The sequence below is a fragment of the Callospermophilus lateralis genome, unplaced genomic scaffold (assembly GCF_048772815.1).
Source record: "Callospermophilus lateralis isolate mCalLat2 unplaced genomic scaffold, mCalLat2.hap1 Scaffold_43, whole genome shotgun sequence".
Classification (NCBI taxonomy): domain Eukaryota; kingdom Metazoa; phylum Chordata; class Mammalia; order Rodentia; family Sciuridae; genus Callospermophilus; species Callospermophilus lateralis.
Window position 1 is genome coordinate 4002951 of NW_027514380.1, and position 22350 is coordinate 4025300.

A 22350-nucleotide genomic window follows, 5' to 3' on the forward strand; every position below is an offset into this window, starting at 1 on the left:
GGGTCTTTTATTTTTCTACATGAATTTCATGATTGCTTTATCTATTTCTACATGAAATGCCTTTGGGATTTTGATTGGCATCACATAAAACCTATAAAGAACTTTTGGTAATATTGCTTGGTCCATTTATTGATTTGGTTATTTGGTTTTGTTTTTGGTGCTTAGCTTTTTTAGTTCTTTATATACCTGAGAGACTAATGCTTTATCTGATGCATGAGAGGTAAAAATTTGCTTCCAATATGTAGGCTCTTTATATACCTCACAGATTGTTTATTTTGCTACAAAGAGACATTTTAGTTTGATTTTTTCCATTTGTTGATTCTTGATTTTAATTCTTGTGCCACAGGAGTCTTTTTAAGGAATTTGGAGCCTAATCCCACATGATGAAGATTAGGGTGTACTTTTTTTCTACTAGATGCAGAGTCTTGGTTTAATTTCTATGTCCTTGATATATATTGAGTTGAGTTTTGTGCGTGGTCAGAGATAGGGGTTTAATTTTATTTTGTCACATATAGATTTCCAGTTTTCCCAGCACCATTTGATGAAGAGGCAATCTTTTCTCCAGTGTATGTTTTTTTGTCATCTTTGTATAATATAATATCATTGTACTTTTGTGGGTTCATCTCTGTGTCTTCTATTCAGTACCATTGGTCTACTAGTCTGTTTTGGTGTAAATACCAGGGTGTTTTTGTTATTATTGCTCTGTTGTACAGTTTAAGGTCTGATTTATTGATGCCACCTGCTTCACCCTTCCTGCTAAAGATTGATTTAGCAATTCCGGGTCTCTATTTTTCCAGATAAGTTTTATAATTGATTTTTCTATTCCTTTGAGGAATGCCATTGGGATTTTGATTGGAATTACATTAAATTTGTATGGTGTTTTTTGTAGTGCGATCATTTTGATAATATTAATTCTGCCTATCCAAGAGCAATGCAGATCTTTCCATCTTCTAAGGTCTTCTTTAATTTTTTCTTCTTTAGGGTATGTAGTTTTCATTGCATAGCTCTTTTATCTCTTTAATTATGTTGATTCCATGTATTTTATTTTATTTTTTGAGACTTCTGTGAATAGAGTAGTTTTTCTTATTTTCCTCTCAGAAGATTTGTCACTGATATACAGAAATGCGTTTGACTTATGGGTGTTGATTTTCTATCCTGATACTTTGCTAAATGCATTTTCTAGTTCTAAAATTTGTTCTGGTGGAGCTTCCTGGTTATTTTATATATAGAATTATATCATCAGCAAATAGTGCTAATTTATGTTCTTCTTTTCACATATGTATCTCTTTAATTTCTTTAGTCTGTCTAATTGCTCTGTTCAGTGTTTCAAGAACTATGTTAAATAGAAGTGGTGAAAGAGGGCATCCCTGTCTTCTCCCATTTTTTAGAGGGAATGCCTTCAATTTTTCTCCATTTAGAATGATGATGACCTAGGGATTAGCATAGATAGCATTTATGATGTTTAAATATGTTCCTGTTATTCCTAGTTTTTCTAGTGTCTGAAACATAAAGGGGTGCTCTATTTTGTCAAATGCTTTTTTGCATCTATTGAGATAATCATATGGATTCTTATCTTTATCTCTATCAATGTGATGAATTACATTCATTGATTTCCATATGTTGAACCAACCTTGCATCCTACTTGATCATGGTGCACAATCTTTTTGGTATGTTTGTATTTGATTTGCTAGAATTTAACTGAGAATTTTCGCATCTATGTTTATTAGAAATATTAGTGTAAAGTTTTCTTTTTTCTTTTTGGTGTGTCTTTGCCTGGTTTTGGAATAAAGGTAATATTTGCCTCATAGAATGAGTTGGGAAGTGCTTCCTCTTTTTTTATTTCCTGGAATAAATTGAATAGTATTGATAGTAGTTCTCCTTTTCAGGTCTTGGTGAACTTGGCTGTGTATTTTTCTGGCTCCGTGCTTTTCTTGATTGGTAGGCTTCTGATAGCATCTTCTATTTCATTGTGTGTATCTTCCTGATTCAATCTGGGTAAGTTGTATGAGTTAAGAATTTTGTCAATGTCTTCAATATCTTCTGTTTTATTGAATTATAAGTTTTCAAAATAAATTTTAATTATTTTATGTACTTCTGTAATGTCTGTTTTGACATTATCTTTTATGAAATATGTTGGTAATTTGGGTTTTTTCTCTCCTCTTCTTCAGTGTAGCTAAGGATCTGTCAACTTTATTTTTTTCAAAGTACCAACTTTTTATTTTGTAAATTTTTAATTTTTTTATTTCATTGATTTCAGCTCTAATTTTAATTATTTCTTGCCTTCTATTGCTTTTGCTCTGGATTTGTTCTTTTTCTAGAGCTTTGAGATAAAAAGTGGGGAAATTTATTTGATGACTTTTTGTTCTTTTAAAAAATGAACTCCATGCAATGAACTTTCTTTTTATTACTGCTTTCATAGTGTTACAGATATTTTGATATGTTGTGTCTATTTTCTCATTTACCTCTAAGAAGTTTTTTAGATGTCTTCTGCAACCAATTGTTCATTAAGTAGCATATTATTTAGTCTCCAGGTTTGGGATTAATTTTCATTTTTTATTTAGTCATTGATTACCAATTTTATTTCATTATGATCTGATAAAGTGCATGGTAGTATATCTACTTTTTTTTTAATTTGGTAAGAGTTGCTTTGTGGCATACTGTATTGTTTATTTAGAGAAGGATCTATGTGCTGCTGAGAAGAAAGCATATTCCCTGGAAGCAGGTTGAAATATTCTTTATATGTCAGAAAAGTCCATGTTATTGATATTATTATTTTGAGTTCTATAGTTTTTTAATTCTACTTTTTTTGGAAGATCTCTTCAGTAGTGAGAAAGGTGTGGTAAAATCATTCAATTCTTTATAGCAGATCAGTAAAAGAACAATAAATATTTTTGTCAAAGGTGACAATAAATATTTAAATATTTAGTTGGGGAAAAAGCAACAAAATTAGATAGGGAGAAATAAACTATCTCTGTTTACAGATAATATGATCCCATTTATAAAAGATGCCAAATAATTTAGGTTAAAAATATCACTGCCACAGACAATATAATGAATTCAGCAAAATTACTGGTTACAAGATAAATACTGAAAAGATCATCTCATTTATATAACAGTAATGAACAATTTAATGTAAAAATTTAAAAAAATTATTTATATTTGCATAAAAATAAATTCATAGAAAAAATAACCAAAATAAAAAAAAAGCTTGTACATAAAAGTATAAAACTTTCCCCAAATAAAATCATGCAAAATATATAAGAAGATATTCCATGTTCACAGATGATGTAGTTAGTTTGACAAAGGGAAATGGTGAACAAAATAATCTACAGCTCTAAAATAATCTTTGTCAAAATCCCAAGTACATTTTTTTATTTTGCAGAAAAAGGACAGCTGGTCATCACATTCAAACTAAACAGAAAAGGGACACAAATAGCAAAAATAAAATATTTTTAAAAGAAATATAACTCAGCCTTTGTAATTTTAAAACTTACTATAGAAATTTATAGAAATTACAAAAATGTGGTACTGGCATAAAAACACACACACATTGATGAAAGGAAAAAGTAGATAATCAAGAATTAAACTGATGTGTCTGTTGCCTATGAATATTTTATAAGAATACACAATGTTTAGAGGACAGTCATATCACTGATGGTGCTTAGACAAATGGATATACAGATGCAAAATGAAAATGTTGGAGGGCTGTGAATGTGGCTTAGTGGTAGTGCACTTTCCTTGCATGTGTGAAGCACTGTGTTCAATTCTCAGCACTATATATATATATATATATATATATATATATATATATATATATATATATAATTGTTAAAAAGGTTATTGGAGTCACATCACACTGCAATCAAAACTTAAATGTTAACTTTGAGTTGTGCAGAGGGAAATAAGGAGAAGAAAGGTGGATATGGAATTGGAAAAGATGGTGGAATGAGACTGACATTATTATTCTAAACATATGAATGATTACACTACTTGTGTGACCCTACACTATTGAGAGACAGAAGAATTTTTTTTACACTGTGTAAAAATGCATCCAACTGTCCTGTATAACTACTTATAACAAATAAGAAAAAATGAATGTTTTAACCATACATAAATATGAGTCCTGTTTAAAAGACATTCAAATTTTTTACACCATATGCCCTTGGACAAGATAGGATTTCCACTAAGTATAGAACTTTGTTTCCAGCTCTAGGATAAGATATGTCATTCCATGCACCATTGAAGATAGATCCACATAAAATTCAAGTCTTACTTGAGAGAATAAGGTGTGGGATATATAAATGAAGGACAAATAGGATAACCACAGTTATTTATGAAAGAATTAAACCACATGATTAAGAGAAGAGTGGCTCACTCAGGAAAGTGATCTTTAACCTACCTTAAATTCCAGGGGAATTTTTCCATTTGTCCATGTATTTCTTCCTCTCTTCTCTTTCTTTTTTCTTTCCGACAACCCTCACTAACTTCTGCCTTCACTTTCTTCTTTTCTTGGCAGTTCACTCTATACATTTTCTTTTTTCCCTACACTTGGGACACCCAGACCAAGACATGCAATGATCCCAGGACAGGACAGCATAAGTGGGCCACAGGTGGGTATGAGACCATCTTTCCAGTCTCCTAAAAGTGTCTCCTAGCCACTCTTGGTCACTTACATCTGTTATTGCCTCCAGTTCTGCACATGTCCAGGGGAGCTGGCCTTTCTTGTACAGGTGCTGACATGCAAAGAGCATCCCCTCTATGACAGGACAAACATTTTAAGTGAAATCACACATTCAAATTTTGTTTGTATAGGCCAGTTCCCTCTGTGCTGAGCCTGGTGGAATCAGGGGGAGGAAAGGCAGTGACTGTTTATGTTGCAAAGGCTCATAATGGTATTACCCTGGCCCTACTATTTATAATAGTTATACTTTTTTCTTGTGTTTTGAGGTGTTTATGTATCATGTAAAGTCCACCAAACAAAAAAGAGCAATGCTGGCTGGATTCCTTGTGGAACAGCCAAAGGGTGGAGATGTGGGGACAAGTGCATGGAGTACTGCATACATGGCATACATTAAGGGCGACTGAGTGTGTTTGTCTGATGTGCCCACCCTGCTCAGGTTCACAAGTGCAGACGGCTGGTTGGGCATGGGTATTTTTTTCATCCCTCATCTAGTATCTGAGAAAAGAGAGGCCCAGAGTTTTTATGTCCTGCTCCAAGTGACACCAGGCAGGTCTTGCCTCTAAAAACCTCACTCAGAACAGATGACCTGATGAGCCATTTGGTGCTAACTGTGCCCTAACCATGGATTGACTGCACAACAGATCTCTGTATGAGAGGTATTTATGCATCAGTATCATTGATTCTTAGCATGGCAAAGGGTGGGATAACACAAGTTTGTGCATAATGGATGTGGGTATAATTTGTCACAAAGACAAATCCATGATGAGGGTCTGGACTTAATATAGATCCATTAATCCAGCCAGTTGCTGCCCCTTTGATGGGCTCAGCAGCCAGCAATATTGGCATAATATCCATCATGCCATACTGATTTCCTGCATAATAGTTGGTAACTGTTTGTCCCGTTTAGCAGGTACTGAAGTAGCTCATGTAATTTTGGGGCATTTCATATAGGGAGCTGTGCCCACACAGGTGCATAGATGTTGCTCTTCCCCAGAGGAATTCCTCTTATCAAGGAGATAAGGTATGCAGTGACATACTGATTCCATGGGATTCTATCATTATCTGAGGGGGCTTTCCGAAAAGCATCATTGGGCATGTTGGCAGCAAGGGTTTCTTGCATTTGTCATGGGGGGATCAATAAGGTTGGAATTATTAGAGAAGCTTAGGTATGGATCCTTCCCAATTGGCCACTACTAAAAGTGGTGGCCTAGTGACCAAAGCCCAATTTACCTGACAGGAGGCTTCACTATAAGCAGTGAGTACTGAACACATTAAGACCATCATCATAGGCCTGGGGATGAGGTTGCCACCAGGCAAAGGTGCCAATCTAATGTCTTGGTCAACAAGACCTTTAAGATGAGCCCAAGTTACTTTACGTGAGGTCCGTTTGCCTTGTTGAGTCTTGCTTGTGGGTTTTCTCCTCCAGGGTTAGGCCCTTCATCTTTTTTGATGGTGGTTCTGGGGGTTCAGGGCTTGACTTTCTGGCAGACACCCAGATGGGGTGAGGCTCCTCTGAATACATGCAAACCTTCGACCAATGGTTAGGAGGTTCCCCAGACCATCCCATGCATTTATTATGGGATCCTTCCATGAGACCATAGGTAGATGGGAGGGCCCCCTGAGGGGAGGCCTATCTTTATGGACTGCTGTTTATACAGAAAATTTTGACATTGAGAGAAAATTGAAAGCAAATAAGGTTTTGTTCAAGGCATTGTGAGGGGACTTGTTATAATTTCCCCCCTCTGTTTTGTAGCATGATCCTTAATTCCTTGTGTGTTCTTTCTATGATGCCTTGAGCCTGAGGGTTATAGGGTATCCCAGTTAAGAGCTGTATATGCCAATCATTACAAATCGTTTGAAATGTCTTGCTAGTATAGGCTGGCCCATTTTCAGTTTTTATAGACATGGGAACCTCCATAACTCCAAAATATTTAAGTGGATGGGAGATGACCCTTTTTTTGTGGTTTCTCCTGTGAAGGCTGTGGCCATTATACAGCCTGAATAGATATCAATAATTACATGAATATATGTTAAATTTTCAAAAGTTGCATAATGAGTGACATCCATTTGCCATAAACCATTAGATGTTAATCCTCAGGTATTCACTCTAGCAGATTGTAAAAGACCAATGGGGAGAAAAGGTGTACATTTTTGAGTCTCTGACAAGCTGTTGATAAACCTGCTTTTATGCAAGTGCCATGGCCAAGGCCAGCAAGAGGCCTGAGCTGCTTGTGTCCCTATAACCTGGGTGGCCAAAATCCAGTCATAAAGTGTGCCATTTTGCACTGTCACTTGTAGCAGTAATTCCCTTGCAGGTCAGCATGGGAAAAGAAAGAAGAAGAAGAAGCATAGCAAGCGAAGCAGCAGCAGAAAAAAAGTCCTTTATTGTGTACAAGCAATCTTTTTATAGTATTGTGAACAAAGAAGGCAGCCTTCAAACATCAATAAATCAGTTCTTTCAGCTAATTAAACATAGCATACAGAAGTTTTTCTTTCTAATCAGAAGTGACCCGCTTCTCATGGCTAATCTACTTTCGGCCCAGAGTATGTTGAGCTCTGCTCTTTGTTAAGAACAGATAATAAAATTTTTCTCAGCGCCCTCCTAGCCCACTTGGCAGAACATCCCATTTGCAGGCAGACTCCATCAAGGACAGTAATAGTAACACAGTCACATCTGATTCTCTACATCTCCCTCCTTTTGTTTTTGTAAAAGAGCCATATCAGAATCGAAAAGAGAGGTTTCATGTTTCAGTTGCCTTCACTTTTTTCAGCGTTGGAAGACTATGTACAAAACAAAACACAAAACAAGAATTATTACAGTGTTAACTAAAGAAGCTGACAAAAGGTAGAAAAATGACTTAAAGGATTTAAATTAGCAATACTTGAAGACATTTTTTGTAAAATGTCAGATCCTGTTAGTTCAGGTAATGTCTTACTAAAGTTGTCCATAATAGTTTTTTCTAAATTTATAATTTCTAAAGTTAAATTTTATGTCCATTTAACCATCTTTTAACAGTTTTTCAGGAATCACTGGTATTATATGGCACAGGAGTCACACAAATATGAGAAGAATTCCAGTCACACTTCAGTACACTTCTGGTAGCCAAGATAGTCTCTTGATCGCCAAGCCGGGAAACAATATGTTGAAAATTGATCACATCTGTAGCCAACTGAGAGTCTAAGTCCTTTTGTTGTTGCCACAATAAAAGAGCATCTTGATGCCATGTTTTCATGAAATTCACAGTTTGAATGCCTTGATGTAAAGCAATGCCAGCTACTGCAGCAGTGGCAGTTACAGAAGCAACTGCAAAGATTGAAGCTATAACTATTTCTATTAATCGTCCAGAGCGATGTAACAAAACTTGAACAGCATTGTACAAATGAGTAACAGACAATGAATCAGACCAAGGATGAGTCAAATTAACAGGCATCCACAATTCTGTGTGAGCTTTAACAATAACTAAAGAATAATTATTAATTTCTATTAATTCCCAATTTGTTTTATTTACACATTGAGTAAGATAACAGTCTATATATGATATTGTTCCCCAAGTTACATTTCATTCCCAGTTTCCAATCATAAGAGATTAAGGGAATTAACCACATGTAGAAGCAAAATAAGTCAGATTATTATGTAGATGTACTTTAAAAGGAGAGGAACGGGACACATCTAACGTGAATTTTTCAGTCCATACAGTGAGTTTCCCAGATACTGCCCATCATTTCCATATATCTCCTTGAATATTGAAAAACTTTATATGCTGTAACATTGGAGGGACCAAAGCATAATGTTGCATTTTAATTGTCTCATTACCCCAAGCATTTATTGTCCCATTATGTCGATGCCATCTTAAAGTACGATTTGACCAACTTTCTATAAATTCAGAATGATCAGCACTCCAATCAACTATAGTGATATTTTGATATTTGACTACTGTTTTAGGGTGATGATCATGGCATTTTTCCCACTCTAAATGAGTTAAAAAGGTTTCAAAATATTTAGCTGAACATAAAGGAAGATGAGTTCTGACAAAGCATTCTTTAGATGATAGGGATGATTGATTAACATATACACCAGAGGTATTAAATCCTCGGGAAGATATCATGACAGTAAAAACAGCAGTAGAATAACTACGATAATTAACTCCCCAAGTATTATAGGAATGAGTGTCATTATGTGCTATAAGAGGCAAACAGAAAGAATGAGCCCCTATGCACAATGGGACTCCTTCAACAGCTACAGTTATATTTGAAATATTATACAGATTTTTAAGGAATGGAATATCTTCAATTCTCCCACATACAGGAACGGGGAAAAATTAGTATTATTAGTACACACACGAACTTCAGGTTCTCCCCAGGAAACACTGCGCACCAAAGGAGGGTTAGGAACATAGGCCCAATAAGCAAAAGAATGAGCAGAAACTATACTTACCTGGCAATTAATAATGGCAAGCATAGCTAAAGAAAGATTAACAGGATTTAAAGGCTGATTTGCCTTTTGAAGGGTTTTTTCAGCTTTTTGAGTCAACTTTTTCATCAGTGCCCATGTTGGGGGGTCTGCTGTTTTCGTTGCCATCATAGGAGTTCTCTGCATTGCCAGATCCTGAAATTGTCTGACAAATGGGTCTCTCATTCTGTAATTTGATAAGTCTTGAAGGTACCCAGAAAGGTGTTTTACCTGTAGAAATAAGAGCAAACCCCCTTCCCATGTGGTGCAACAACCCAGAAATCCATTCTTTATTATCATCCCTGTACCATATAGGTATTTCTGATTTTAGAAATAATGGCTGAGATTTAAATGTTGAGAAATGTTGCCGAGCTGCAGGAACCTTGGAAGCTGACCAGACATTTAAAAAATTTAAAGTTAGTAAAGTTTTATGAATTATATTTTGAGGTGAATAAGCCATAGCCATATCCCCCCTTATTATTTTTAATAAATATTTTCTGAACGTACGATTAGCCCTTTCTATAATAGCTTGACCCTGACTATTGTAAGGAATGTCAAATGTATGTGTAATGTCATACTTTTGTAAATATGAATGTAATTTTTGTGATGTATATGCAGGTGCATTGTCAGTTTTAAGTTCTCTAGGAATTCCCATGATAGCAAAACAAGATAATAATTGAGAAATGACTGCATTGGCTTTTTTTTTTAGATAATGCTGTGGCCCATTGAAAATGAGTATGAGTGTCAATAGTATGATGCACATATCTTAGTCTTCCAAATGACTGAATTATAATAACATCCATTTGTCAAAGGGCATTAGGATGGAGTCCCCTTGGATTAACACAGGGAGGACAGTAAGGAATATTAAAAGGAGCACATGATGAACAGTTATTTTGTATTTTTTATAAAGTCCTTTAGTGTTTATATGATGTAAAGCATGTTCTAGATGAGCCTTTTGTAAGGGGAATAATAGTTGATCAATATTTTGATTTTTTTTGTTAAATGTCCTGGCAGTTTAGAATGTGTTCTAATATGAGTAAAATATACTGAAATTTGACCTACTATTTTTGTTGTTATATTTACATGTACTCAGATAGCACATAGAGTCTTATTTTAGGTAAGTAGGGCTCTTTATAAATTTTAAGTAAAGTGTTGTAGTTTTAAAGTTTATTTTTGTTTTTTTTTAAATATTATATTATAAATTTTATATAAATAATTGTTTAAGTTTATTTGAGTAAAAACTAACACAATATGATAACACATCTAAAACATGAAATAAAGAAAGGCTGAAAGCTTTTAGTCTTTTTTTTAGAAAAATAGAAAAATGTTTTTGTGTTGTATAATATTAACCTTTATGTAGATAAGGCTCTCATTAACTTAAAAAAATACATTTAAATTGTATCTCAGTGTAAAAAGTATCATAAAACTTTATATATCTTATTGATAATAGGCCCAGTTATAGAACATTAAATGATATAAATAAATCTCCAATATGTTATTTTTTTAAGCCTAAAATTACCATGCAACCTTTTGGAGAACACCAGCTTGATATAATTTTGTTTTTATTTTAAACTTTTATCTTAATGACTTATATACCTGGAAAATATGAACACATTTATATACAAAGAAGAGTAATAGTACCATAATTACTATTGATGTTTTTATATTAATTAAGTTTAGCTTTGAAAGAAATAACTTATTAGAATATTGCAAAATAACAGTTGTTGTTTAACCATATTTGTATAATCTTTAATTTTTTTTAAGATTATTTGTTCAAAAATTTATATATATAGCCAACGTACACAACCTTTTTTATCACTTACTTAAAACTATATAGCCAACATACATAGTCCTTCCTTATCACTTGTTTAAATCCTTTTATTTACTCACTTTTAGAAACACATTTTTTTATTAAATCCATACCTAGAACCTTTAAATTTTTTTTGTTAACCCCTTCTTTCTTTACACTTTGAAATGATCCTTGTAAATTTTTGAATTTATGTAAATTATTTTATTTTAATAAGAGGTATTTTGTTATTTGTAGTACACAATTAATCACATTTGTTTATATTATGAAAATATAGTGTCTAAATATTAGGGATGATAAAGAACCATCTATTTATTTATTTATTTATTTATATTATTTACCAACTTAAAAAATTATTAATAATGTTATTTAATGTAATTTAAGGAGTTAAAAGCATTGAATGGTATATTTAACATTTAGCATATTAACCTTGTAAATCAATCAGATATTTAACAAAAGTACTCATAAACAAGTAATCTTATATCTAATTAATTTACTAATTTTATCAAAACATTAGACAAGTATAATGAACAGTGTTAGCCATTTTGTTGTTGTTGTTGTTGTTGAAGAAAAGTCGTAGAACCAAAGCACATTAGTCATTAACATGTTAAAGACATCTTATTTTTTATCTGTTTACCCAGTTTAAATTGAACCATTAAAATCAGTGAATTAAAAATATTTTATGAGTGCTCTTTACATCTATATCAATCTTTATATCATGTACATGATATATGGACATACGCACAAACAGATATACAACATATAATACAAAGGTGCACACATAACACAATAAAGGCTTTGTAGCTATTTTAGGTGAAATTTCCATTGTACTGTTTAAATATTCCACAGTTGATCAAAAATAGAACTGATCAGAAAAACATTAACTCAGGTCTGTAGGATCAAAATTATGAGTTCAAAAAATACAGAATCTAGGAAATAGCAAGAGTCCTAGAAAAAATAACTGGCCGGTAATTAGAAAGTATCATAAAATTTATTTATTTATTTATTTATTTATTTATTTATTTATTTATTTATTTATTTATTTTTTACAATCCCTTTTAAAATGACCTGCTTTTCCACAATTGAAACAAGTTCCTGATTTATTGGGTTTAAGGGCTCCAGCCATGGCTGCAGCAAAAGCAGAAACTTTGATGTTCAATTCCTCCCATTCCAGCACAAGCTTTCACATATTTCCTCAATGAAGTGTTTTGCCCTTTTAATGGCCCCAAAATATGCTTACATTCAGGATTTGCATTTTCAAATGCTAATGTTTCCAATAATACCTTTGTTATTTGATCTTGACTCATTGCCCTCATTACAAAAGTACACGGTCTTGCAAGAAAATCAGTGTAAGGTTCAGTAGCCCCTTGTGTAGTTTTAGTAAAGGAAGGTTGTTCCTGACCAGTGGGTATCACACATATCTAAGCTCTTAAGAAAACTTGTCAAACTTGTTGAAGATCTGGATCTGTATATTGAACCTGCTCTATATAGGCACGGTAATTACCCTTCCCCATAAACTTTTCCTCCATAGGTCCTGGGGGATTTTGAGCTTCATTCTCTCCAGCTTGTTTCTGTGCCTCATCTTCCCATCAACTTTTCAATTGTAACCACTGAGATCCCTCCAAAACTGTTTTGGCTAATGTCTCCCGATTCAAAGGTATAAGTAATTTAGAAGTTCCCAAATATTCTAACATAACTAACACAAAGGAGACTGAGGGCCATATTGAAAGGCTGTAGCTTTTAAATCCTATATAAACTTGTATTCCACTGCAGTATAGTGAACATCAATCATTGGGGGATTTTGAAGGTTTTGTTGTCTAGTTATAGGAAACAAATGTGGTGGATGAATTAACGTCCAATTTAATAAAAAGTGTAAAGTTATTGTTAATAAATTTGCAAACCCTGAGCCTCTTGAATAAAGGGGAGTCTGGATTCTTTGAGGAAGGTCTATGATTCCCTGTGAAAATGTGTACTCTTAATTTTTCTCCCAGAATTCCGTGAAGAGACATACAGCCTTTTCAAAGGTAAATGCTCATATAGGGGAAGAAAATAATACTTTTTTCTAGGATTAGTAGAAAATGGTTCATAACTGAGATTAAATCAAGAAAATTTAAAATGTCACTGTGCTCTTCCAGAGTATTGGCTTATAGAAATTAGATTATCCATAATGTTTTTGCTTAGTGTCATCTCAAAATAGGTCCAGTAGTTTCCTGAATTGATTCTAAGGTCATTTCCTCAAATATTAAATGTATAAATAAAATAGAATTACTTAGAAACTGGCAGAAATATCATATTTGTTTCCTGACCAATGCAGAGCTAGCCATTATGTCAGAAAAACTCAGTGGAAGCAACTTGAACTGCTTCAACCTAGGAAATCATAAACCAAAAGCAATATTACCTTCCTGGAAGGATTTCAGAAATTAGTGCCACTATGAAGAATTTGTAGGATATATAGAAGTGGTAAGTCTTACTATATTTGCCATGTACAAATACTTTTTTTTTTCTTTCTTCCCTTCTCAAACTTTTAAAGTAAGTCTAGTTTCCTCAAAATCTTTTTAAATGGCATTTCACAACTTTTTATTATCTCATCTAGAAACATTTCTTTTTCTTTTAACCTTCCATATTAAAATATATTTTTACATCTTGAATCTTTTAATCTCTTTTTTAGCCGTTAACCCTTTTTATAAATTCACATTCTGAAATAACCCTTATAAAATTTCTGATCTAGACAAATTACTCCACTTTAATAAGATGAAAGACCTTTGTTTTTAATTTCATTTTATCCACAAAGGCCTCCATAATTTCTTTAATATTGGAGTCACTATCTGAACCTTTTAAATCTTCCTTATCACCCAAGGCACAGGCATACTAAATTATCTTTCTCCATAGCAAACAGTAAGTAAAGAAATCAGAATTCAGATATATTTTACTTGATTATAAGTTCTTTCTCAATGCCACCATACTGTAATGGGACTGATATTGTCTTAAAAATACCTATTAACTACAGTTTTCATACACAGTAAAAGCTGAATAAATGTTAATTTCTTGATCTTCACAATGGAAAATAAATTTACAGCTTTAAATGGCATCTTGTGTCTCACCAGAGTCCCTCCTAGCTTTACTAAAAAATAATTATAAAGACAGAGAAACATTCAGAAACTCACAGCTTCCTAAGCTTGAAAGAAAACCATTATTGCTATTGTGTCTTTTATTGTAAGAACTACGGAGATTGAGAATGGTGATTTGTCTCCTGAGAAAATACTAATAAGTTATGATTAAAGATGAAGTGACTTATAGGTTTTTATTTTAACATAGCATTAGCCTTAAATTACCCAACGCAAAAAAAGGCCTTTGGTTGAAGGGCAGCCATGTAAACTAACATTAAGCGATTTAAACAGAATCTAAGCCTCGTTTAAAAAAGTGAAGCTGTAGGTGGTGAAAAAGTACATTTAAAAGTACAGTATAGATGATAATTGGAAGGCTTTAAAAGGTTAATTTGAAGGTGGTTAAGATGCCTTCATGACGGAGGAAAGATTGTGTCATTCGAAGCCTAGTTAATCTTAAAAATTGGAAAGGGGTATATATCCCCCAAAGATAAACTTAAAATAACCCTTTTTACTCTAAACTTTTTAAATTTGGATTCATCAGGACTTAATGCTGCGGAAAGACATATGTATCCAAAAAATGTACATAAGACTAAAGTACTTTGGAAAGATATTCTAACGGGACAATGGAAAGATCCTGACCCAGTGATTTTTCTGGAGTCGGGGTTCTGTTTGTTTTTCCACAGGAGAACAGCAGCCGATTTGGATTCCAGAAAGACTAACTAAAACGATTTCTACAGATCAAAAAGAAGATGATTTGACTCAAATCCATAATAGCTAATATCTAGAACTCCAGCTTGGCCATTCTTACATCTGCAACAGTGATTAACCAGGATGCTTTTTTCAATATCTATTTTATTATTGCATTTTTCCACATCATAAGGTTCTATTTTTATTTTTTGAGCTCATACAAACCTAGGTTAATGTTTTTCTGATCAGTTTTATTTTTTTGACTATAGAGTTTTTAAACATTGCAATGGAGATTTCACCTAGGTAAAGCTACAAGGCCTTTATTATTATCTTATGTGTTGTACGTTTGTTTGCACATTTGTGTTTTGTGTTATATGTCTGTGTGTGCGTATATCCATATTTCATATATGAGGAGCGCTCATGAGAAAATGGATCCGAATTATTTACTTTTTATTCACGTGATTTAAATGGCTTAATTTAAATTAAGTAAACAGCTGTTAAGGATTCTTTTTAAAGGTGGTTAACAGATCTGCTTGTTTACTAATTTAAATCAGGTAAACAGCTGTTAAGGATTGTTTTTTAAGTAGGTTAACAGATCTGTTTGTTTACTTTCACCTTTCCTTTTCATTATATTTAATAATTCTTTTCAGGATAATGTCTTTTTAGCATCATTGCCAGAATTCCTATCTTCATCCCAATGAATATAACTCAACAAGTATGCTCAATCAAGGAGCCAACTTACTTTGGGAGGCAACGGACTTTGGGAGGAGACGGACAGATTGATAGATTCCTCCACTTTGAACCGAATGTCTTTTTAGCATCATTGCCAGAATTCCTATCTTCATCCCAATGAATATAACTCAACAAGTATGCTCAATCAAGGAGCCAACTTACTTTGGGAGGCAACGGACTTTGGGAGGAGACGGACAGATTGATAGATTCCTCCACTTTGAACCGCTTGCAGAACTTGCCTGGACTATGTAACTACGTTTAGTGCAGCTATTGTGGTAATGCTGGCATATATTTGCTGATGGTGTCACCAGTGATCTTTGCTGATGGTGTCACCAATGATGCAATTTTTCCAAAGGAACTGTCAATTGGCTTGGTGTCGTGGCATTTCTGTATCCTCCTCCCTTCTGCTAGTGATGGTCTAAATTTGGGGGCCAATGGCTATATGCTGGACCGGCAGTCAGTGACGGGTATGATCCAGTTGCAATGGTATCAACCTAAGACAGGAGGTTGACGCCTAAAGGTCAGTTACCTAAAGGTCAGTTTTCCGATGACGGGTAAGAACCATATGTTGAACTGGACAACCTACCAGGCGCGGTCCTTAAGCCACATTAACCTCACTCCCCCACTGGCACCAAGGCCAAATTTGGGGGCCAACAGAGGTGAGGCAAAGAACCTCACCCCCCCCACTGGTGCATAGACCTATCCACAAGTATGGCTGTATGCTGGACCGGTAGTCAGTGACGGGTATGATCCAGTTGCAATGGTATCAACCTAAGACAGGAGGCTGACGCCTAAAGGTCAGTTACCTAAAGGTCAGTTTTCCGATGACGGGTAAGAGCCATATGTTGAACTGGACAACCTACCAGGCACGGTCCTTAAGCCACATTACTTGTTGTTTAATTAATCAGAATGGGGGAGATGCTGGGAGCCATCAGCCAAGTAGGTATGACAAATTCCTTGCCAGCTTACTCCCATGCTGTCTAGTGGAAGGACTTCTGAAAGGTGACCTTGCTCAAGGACCAGGGCAGGATCCGTGTTTAGGGTGTTCCCCCTTTAGAATAGGGCGGTTTAGCATAATAGGAGATTAGGGTGTTCCCCCTTTAGAATAGGGCGGTTTAGCATAATAGGAGATTAGGGTGTTCCCCTTTAGAATAGGGCGTATCCTGCTGCTGAGTTCCTCTTGAGTGCTTAGGGTCAGACAGTATATTTTGGGAGACCGAAGCCCATGCGGAGTGGATTTGGGCAGAGTAGTGGATTTGGGCAGATTGGATTTGGGCAGAGAACCTGGATTCCCCCAGAACGTGTTTGTAGACGGCCGGTGTGAGTTCGGGAATAAAGAATTGCTGTTTGAATCTACAAGCTGTGTGGAGACTCGTGATTTGTGCCCAGCCGAGAGACTGCGGCAACTGGTGGCAAACTACCTGAAACTGGGAAATGTTTAAAGAACAGAAATTTGTTTCTCACAGTTCTGGAGGCTGAAAGTCTAAGGCCAAGTCACCAAGAGATTCACTGTCTGGTGTGCATCTTCTTCCTGCCTCTTTGCTGGGCAGGAGGGATGACCACCAAGTCATCACATGCCAGAAGGAGAAAAGGGCATAGCTACTTCCTTCTAGTCCTTTTATAAGGTAATTAATATCACTTATGAGGATATTGTGAAGGCTTAATCCCATTCGAAGACCTCACCACTTTTTTTTTTATATTGGGGCACTCAACCACTAAGTCATATCCCCAACCCTATTTTGTATCTTATTTAGAGACAGGGTCTCACAGTGAAGACACTGTGAAAGTACTTTATAAATTGTATTGTTTCTCATAAATTTACATGTATTTGATGACACTTCAAATTTCACAATTGTAGTAGTGATAAAACTATTGCACAAGAAATACAAAACAAATTGTTCCTCCTCTTTGTTTATGCCTGAAATATGCCTAAAATAATCCATATGATACCACTTAACCCCATACTAGCTCAATTCCAAATACAAGAGTAATCTTTACATATTTGAACTTAAGAAATGTAACTGTAAAAGCAATTATAGCACAAAAATATTTCTTAAAGACAGTAATTTCCCAAGAATAAGTGTCCATTAAACATTTGTTCAATATAGAATGATTTTACTTTTTGTTTCTTATTAATAACTAAGGGACAGCAAGGATTCACGATTGCATCTTCATTCCAAATCACCTGACAAAAACATATATACAAAATAAAGTGAAATCCAAATTAAGTGTTTGGATGTTGTCTTTCTGAAGTTTCTTGGGAAATTGTGAGAGTATTTGGAAAGATCTGTTGCCAACTTTAGGAAGTCTGACATTACATAACTACAGTTCAAACGCCTTTCTAAATACAATGCACTTTTTTTTGAAGTGGGGGCATAGTTAGAAGCCCTTTTTCTTAAATGCTAGCAGAATTGATGAAGTCTTTCTCTGAGTTATTGTACAAGGCACCACCTATTAGTTTTATTGGTCTTACCCTCAATGTGGCTCAGGCCTTCAAGTGTGTCTTTTTAGCTCTTTTTGTTTGTTTATTTAGAACTTTTTTTTTTCATTTTGTTTTAACATGGAATTCTTATATATAATGAATGCCAAGAAGAAGAAAAATATGGATTTACAACCAAGGCTAAACTTTCCCCAGAACTTCTCCCACTTTTTTCTAAACATCACCAGTTGCATTCACCTTTATTTGAAAAAAAAATTTTTCTTACCCCCTACACAGCCACTGGCAGTGACTGCCTCTGGCTACCTCAGCTTTTGAGACTCACATTCATTCCTTCAAAAAATAATAATGGGAGTCCTAATGCTGGTAATGCTGGAGGGATTCAAGATACCGATTCAAATGTTGCCTGTTATTATTTTTCAGGACCTCTGATCCAGAGAATTTATACACATTGGTGAGTGAGTGAAAGTAGCTACCCTCTCCCAAAGATGAACTGATGGCTCTCAGCTGCCTTGATTCACAGAACTGGAGTTACAGAAAGAGGCATCAATATGCTCTGAACAAAAGACTCCAAAATTGCCTTATTCCTTCCTGCCCAGTCTTTCTAGTCTACTTTCTTCAGTATTAATTAGCAAATGAACCAATCCAAAAACCACTTAAAGGTTGGCTATTTACACACTCATCCTCATTTTTGAAGAAAAGAGGTTGATTAAATTACTTTAAAAAGAAGGGAGGTGGTGGTGCCAACATACTTAGTTCATTAATTTATATTTAAAAAGAAAAAAATAATAATTGTTATTCCTCCTTCCCCCCACATTCCCCACACCCTCCATGCTTTCTACTTTCTCCTGACTTTGTATGGGATTAGTAAACGGGAAAGAATGTTCATGGAGAAGTTATTACTATAATGTGCTGATTGTTACATTAATTCTTCCCTCCTCCTCCCCAGCTCTATTGCTTGGCAGAAATTTTGGAATTTACTCAGGAACTACTTAATGAGATTGTCGGTGGGTGGGGTTAGTTTAATCTCCTCTCACAAGCCTCTAACCTCTGGGAGAGGTTGTCTTTGAAGAGGAGCAGTGGTAAAATGGGGAGGGCAGGGATGAGAAAAAGAAAGGTTGCTGATGACCAATGGCAAAGTTTATTTTGTCTTAGAATTAGATTTGAATAGTGAGGAGAAGTGAGGGAGGGAAAGCGCGAGGTGCCAGGCATGGTGGTGAATAAGAGTGTTAAATTGGGATGGGTTGGGATGATCTCTTCATGATTTTTTTGTGTCTGGAATGCCTCCAACTCCTGAGATCAATGTACCGATGAGAGGGAAAGAAGATGGGGTGGTTAGGTTGATGATTAGAATCTACAATTAAAGGACATTAAGCAAAGGGGAATAAAACAAGGGAAATTCTGGATATGAAGGGAGTGTGGGGGTAGGGATTTGACACACTTGTTAGGGTGTACTTTTTCTGTCATTAGGACAGGCTATGTTGTGACCCAGGAAGATTTTAATAGAGAATTCCTAACTTCTTTCCCTTTAATCAATGTTTTTTGAGAGTCTACATAAATTAAAATGCATGAGTTTTATGATACAAAGCTTATAAAATGTTTTATAAACTCTTCTGTGCAAAAGAAATACAGAGTAGTTATCACTGTCATTGATTTCTCTGGACATGTCTGAGACAAATTCAATTTATATATTGAGAAGTGAAATATTAATTTTTATTTAATTAAAAACATTATTATATACCACTTTCTATCCCAAAGAACGTAAATGAAATTTTTAAAAAATATATATTTTTTGTTACACATGGACACCATATCTTTATTTTGTTTATTTATTTTTTACGTGGTGCTGAGGGTAGAACCCATGGTCTCACATGGGCAAGGCAAGCACTCTGCCACTGAGAGAACACCCCAGCCCAAGTGAAATTTTGTTGGTGAAGACAGTATGCTTCTCTTCATATTTTTATAGACAATGGGAATAATTTTTAAAAATTCTCCTACAGTTTTGAACATAAATAACATTAAATACAGACGTTCATTGCTTAATGACAAGGATATATATTCAGACATGTGTTAAGTGATTTTCTTGTGTGAACATCGCAGTATGTATTTATGCATTTATACAAATCTAGGAGTATAGATCAATCACCAGATGTGGTGTCTTTCTTTTTTCTTTTTGAAAGTTAAAATTTTTTACTATTTAAAGGTCATTTTATCAAAATCAAGCAATCAAATAAGAAAAGTAAACTAATTTAGTGAATGTGAGATATAATGAACATAAGATCCTGTTGTCAGTGTAACACATCAAACTGTTTTACAGTAAAATTTTTCTTTATTAGCAGAAGTACACTATAAAACAGCAAAGATATAGTAAATACATAAACAAGTAGCATTATTATTATGATTATAAATCATGTTGTTATCATTATAAATCATTATTACTATTCATAATTGTATGTACTATATTTTCATATGACTGTGCAATAGGTTTTATTTAAATCAGTATCACCACAAACGTGGGTAATGTATTGTTAATGATATTAAGTGCTATGGTGTTAGTAGGAAACAGAAATTCTTGGCTTTATTACAAATTTATGGAAACATTTTTATGTGTGGTTTGTTGTTGACCCAAACATAATTTAAAGGTGCATAACTATTAAAGATGAGTACAAATTTTAATTTTGCTCAAAAATAAAATAAAACCCAATACTCTCCTAAAATTATCTAAATTTGAAAAGTATAAAAAAATGAGAGGTTGGCTGGACATGGTGGCACACATCTATATTCCCAGAAACTTGAGAAACTGAGTCAGGAGAATTGCAAGTTTTAGGCCAGTAGAAGCAAGAGAGAGAGCCTATCTCAAAATAAAAAATGCTGAGATGTGACTCATGGTAAAGTGCCCTGAGTTCAATCCCCTCTAACCACCACTCCAAATTGAGATGTTGATTAAAGAACAATATTCATCTTTTATATTTTTCTACCAGTTACATTGTAATACTTATATTTTGTTTTTTCATCCAGTTGATGAAGATTTAGATTTAAATTCATAAACTGACAGGTATATTGCACTCTTTTCCTCCATATTTCTGGTTTCCTCATCAATGATACATCAGTTCATATAAAAATTATTTTAGGGCTAGGGATATAGATTAGTTGGTAGAGTGCTTGCCTTGCATGCACGAGGCCCTGTGTTCAATCCACAGTACCTCCCACCCACAAAAAAAAGAAGAAGAAAAAATTATTTTATATGCTTGAAACCCATTTAATGGCTATTAAAACAATCAATGATTACAATCTTGAGTATGTTTTTGTACATACTTCTTAAAGTTATAAGTACTGGGGTGATTTTTATAATTTACTTCTTGATTATCATATTTCCACTATTTACCAAATCTGTGTATTGTCTATATAAGAGATTTTTCAGTTTTATTAGTTTTATCTCCAAGAATTTACCCTTGTATTTTTTACCATCTTAATGGTAGGTGAGTTTTCTAATTCATTACATTCTTTTCTTACCTTTATTTACATGTGGGGCATTTATTCTATTACTCTTATGTGTAAACATCTATTAATGTCTCATAGGTTTTAATTATCATTAAGTTTCAAGCACTGTGAATTTTAATGATTAATTGTCCCATTAATTACTACAATTATGTTTATAAATTTTCAAGCGTACTCTTTTTCAAGGTTAGCCTTAGCAACTTAGTAAGATCCTGTCTCAAAAAAATATTTTAAAAATTCAGTGGTAGAGCACTCATGAATTTAAATCCCAGTACAAAAAAATCTAGCTCATTAACTTTGTTTTTTTTTAAAAAATTTCAAGATTCTGAAATGATTTCTTTCCATGACTTATCAGTTCTGCAAGATAGAGGTTAAAATCGTCACTATCACTCTGCTTCTGTACACTCAGTCATTCTGGACCTTTTATGATTTTTAAACACTCCAAACCTATTCAAAGTCAAGGTCATTTATTTAGTATTTTGAAGTGTCTTTGTTTCCAGATTCTTCAAGACTATTATCCTTACTTTCTTCAGGTTACATGACCTGTGCACTAAGAACCATTATGGCAGATTTAATCAAGTGGAAGCCTATGAGATGTCTTCAACCAGCCCCTTCCTTCTCACCAAAATAGTAGAAGAGAAGCAATATTGTATTCTAGGAATAACCTGAGATATTAATGCCACCAAAAAAGAAATATATCAGAGTTCTCCTCATCATATTTTTCATTCAACTTTTCCTTGACTCCAAGAAAAAGCAGATAAATTGTGGCAGATTATGATATATCATCAAAAATTTAAACAACTGGTAAGTTGTTTGGTATGGTATCCTTACTGAAATGGATTAAAAACAGAATCTGGCATTTTATCTATTGGTCTAGGGAATGCATTTGTCTCAGTTCTCATCAGTTCTTGTTTATGTGATAAGAAAGAAGTACACATTTGTTGTATTGTC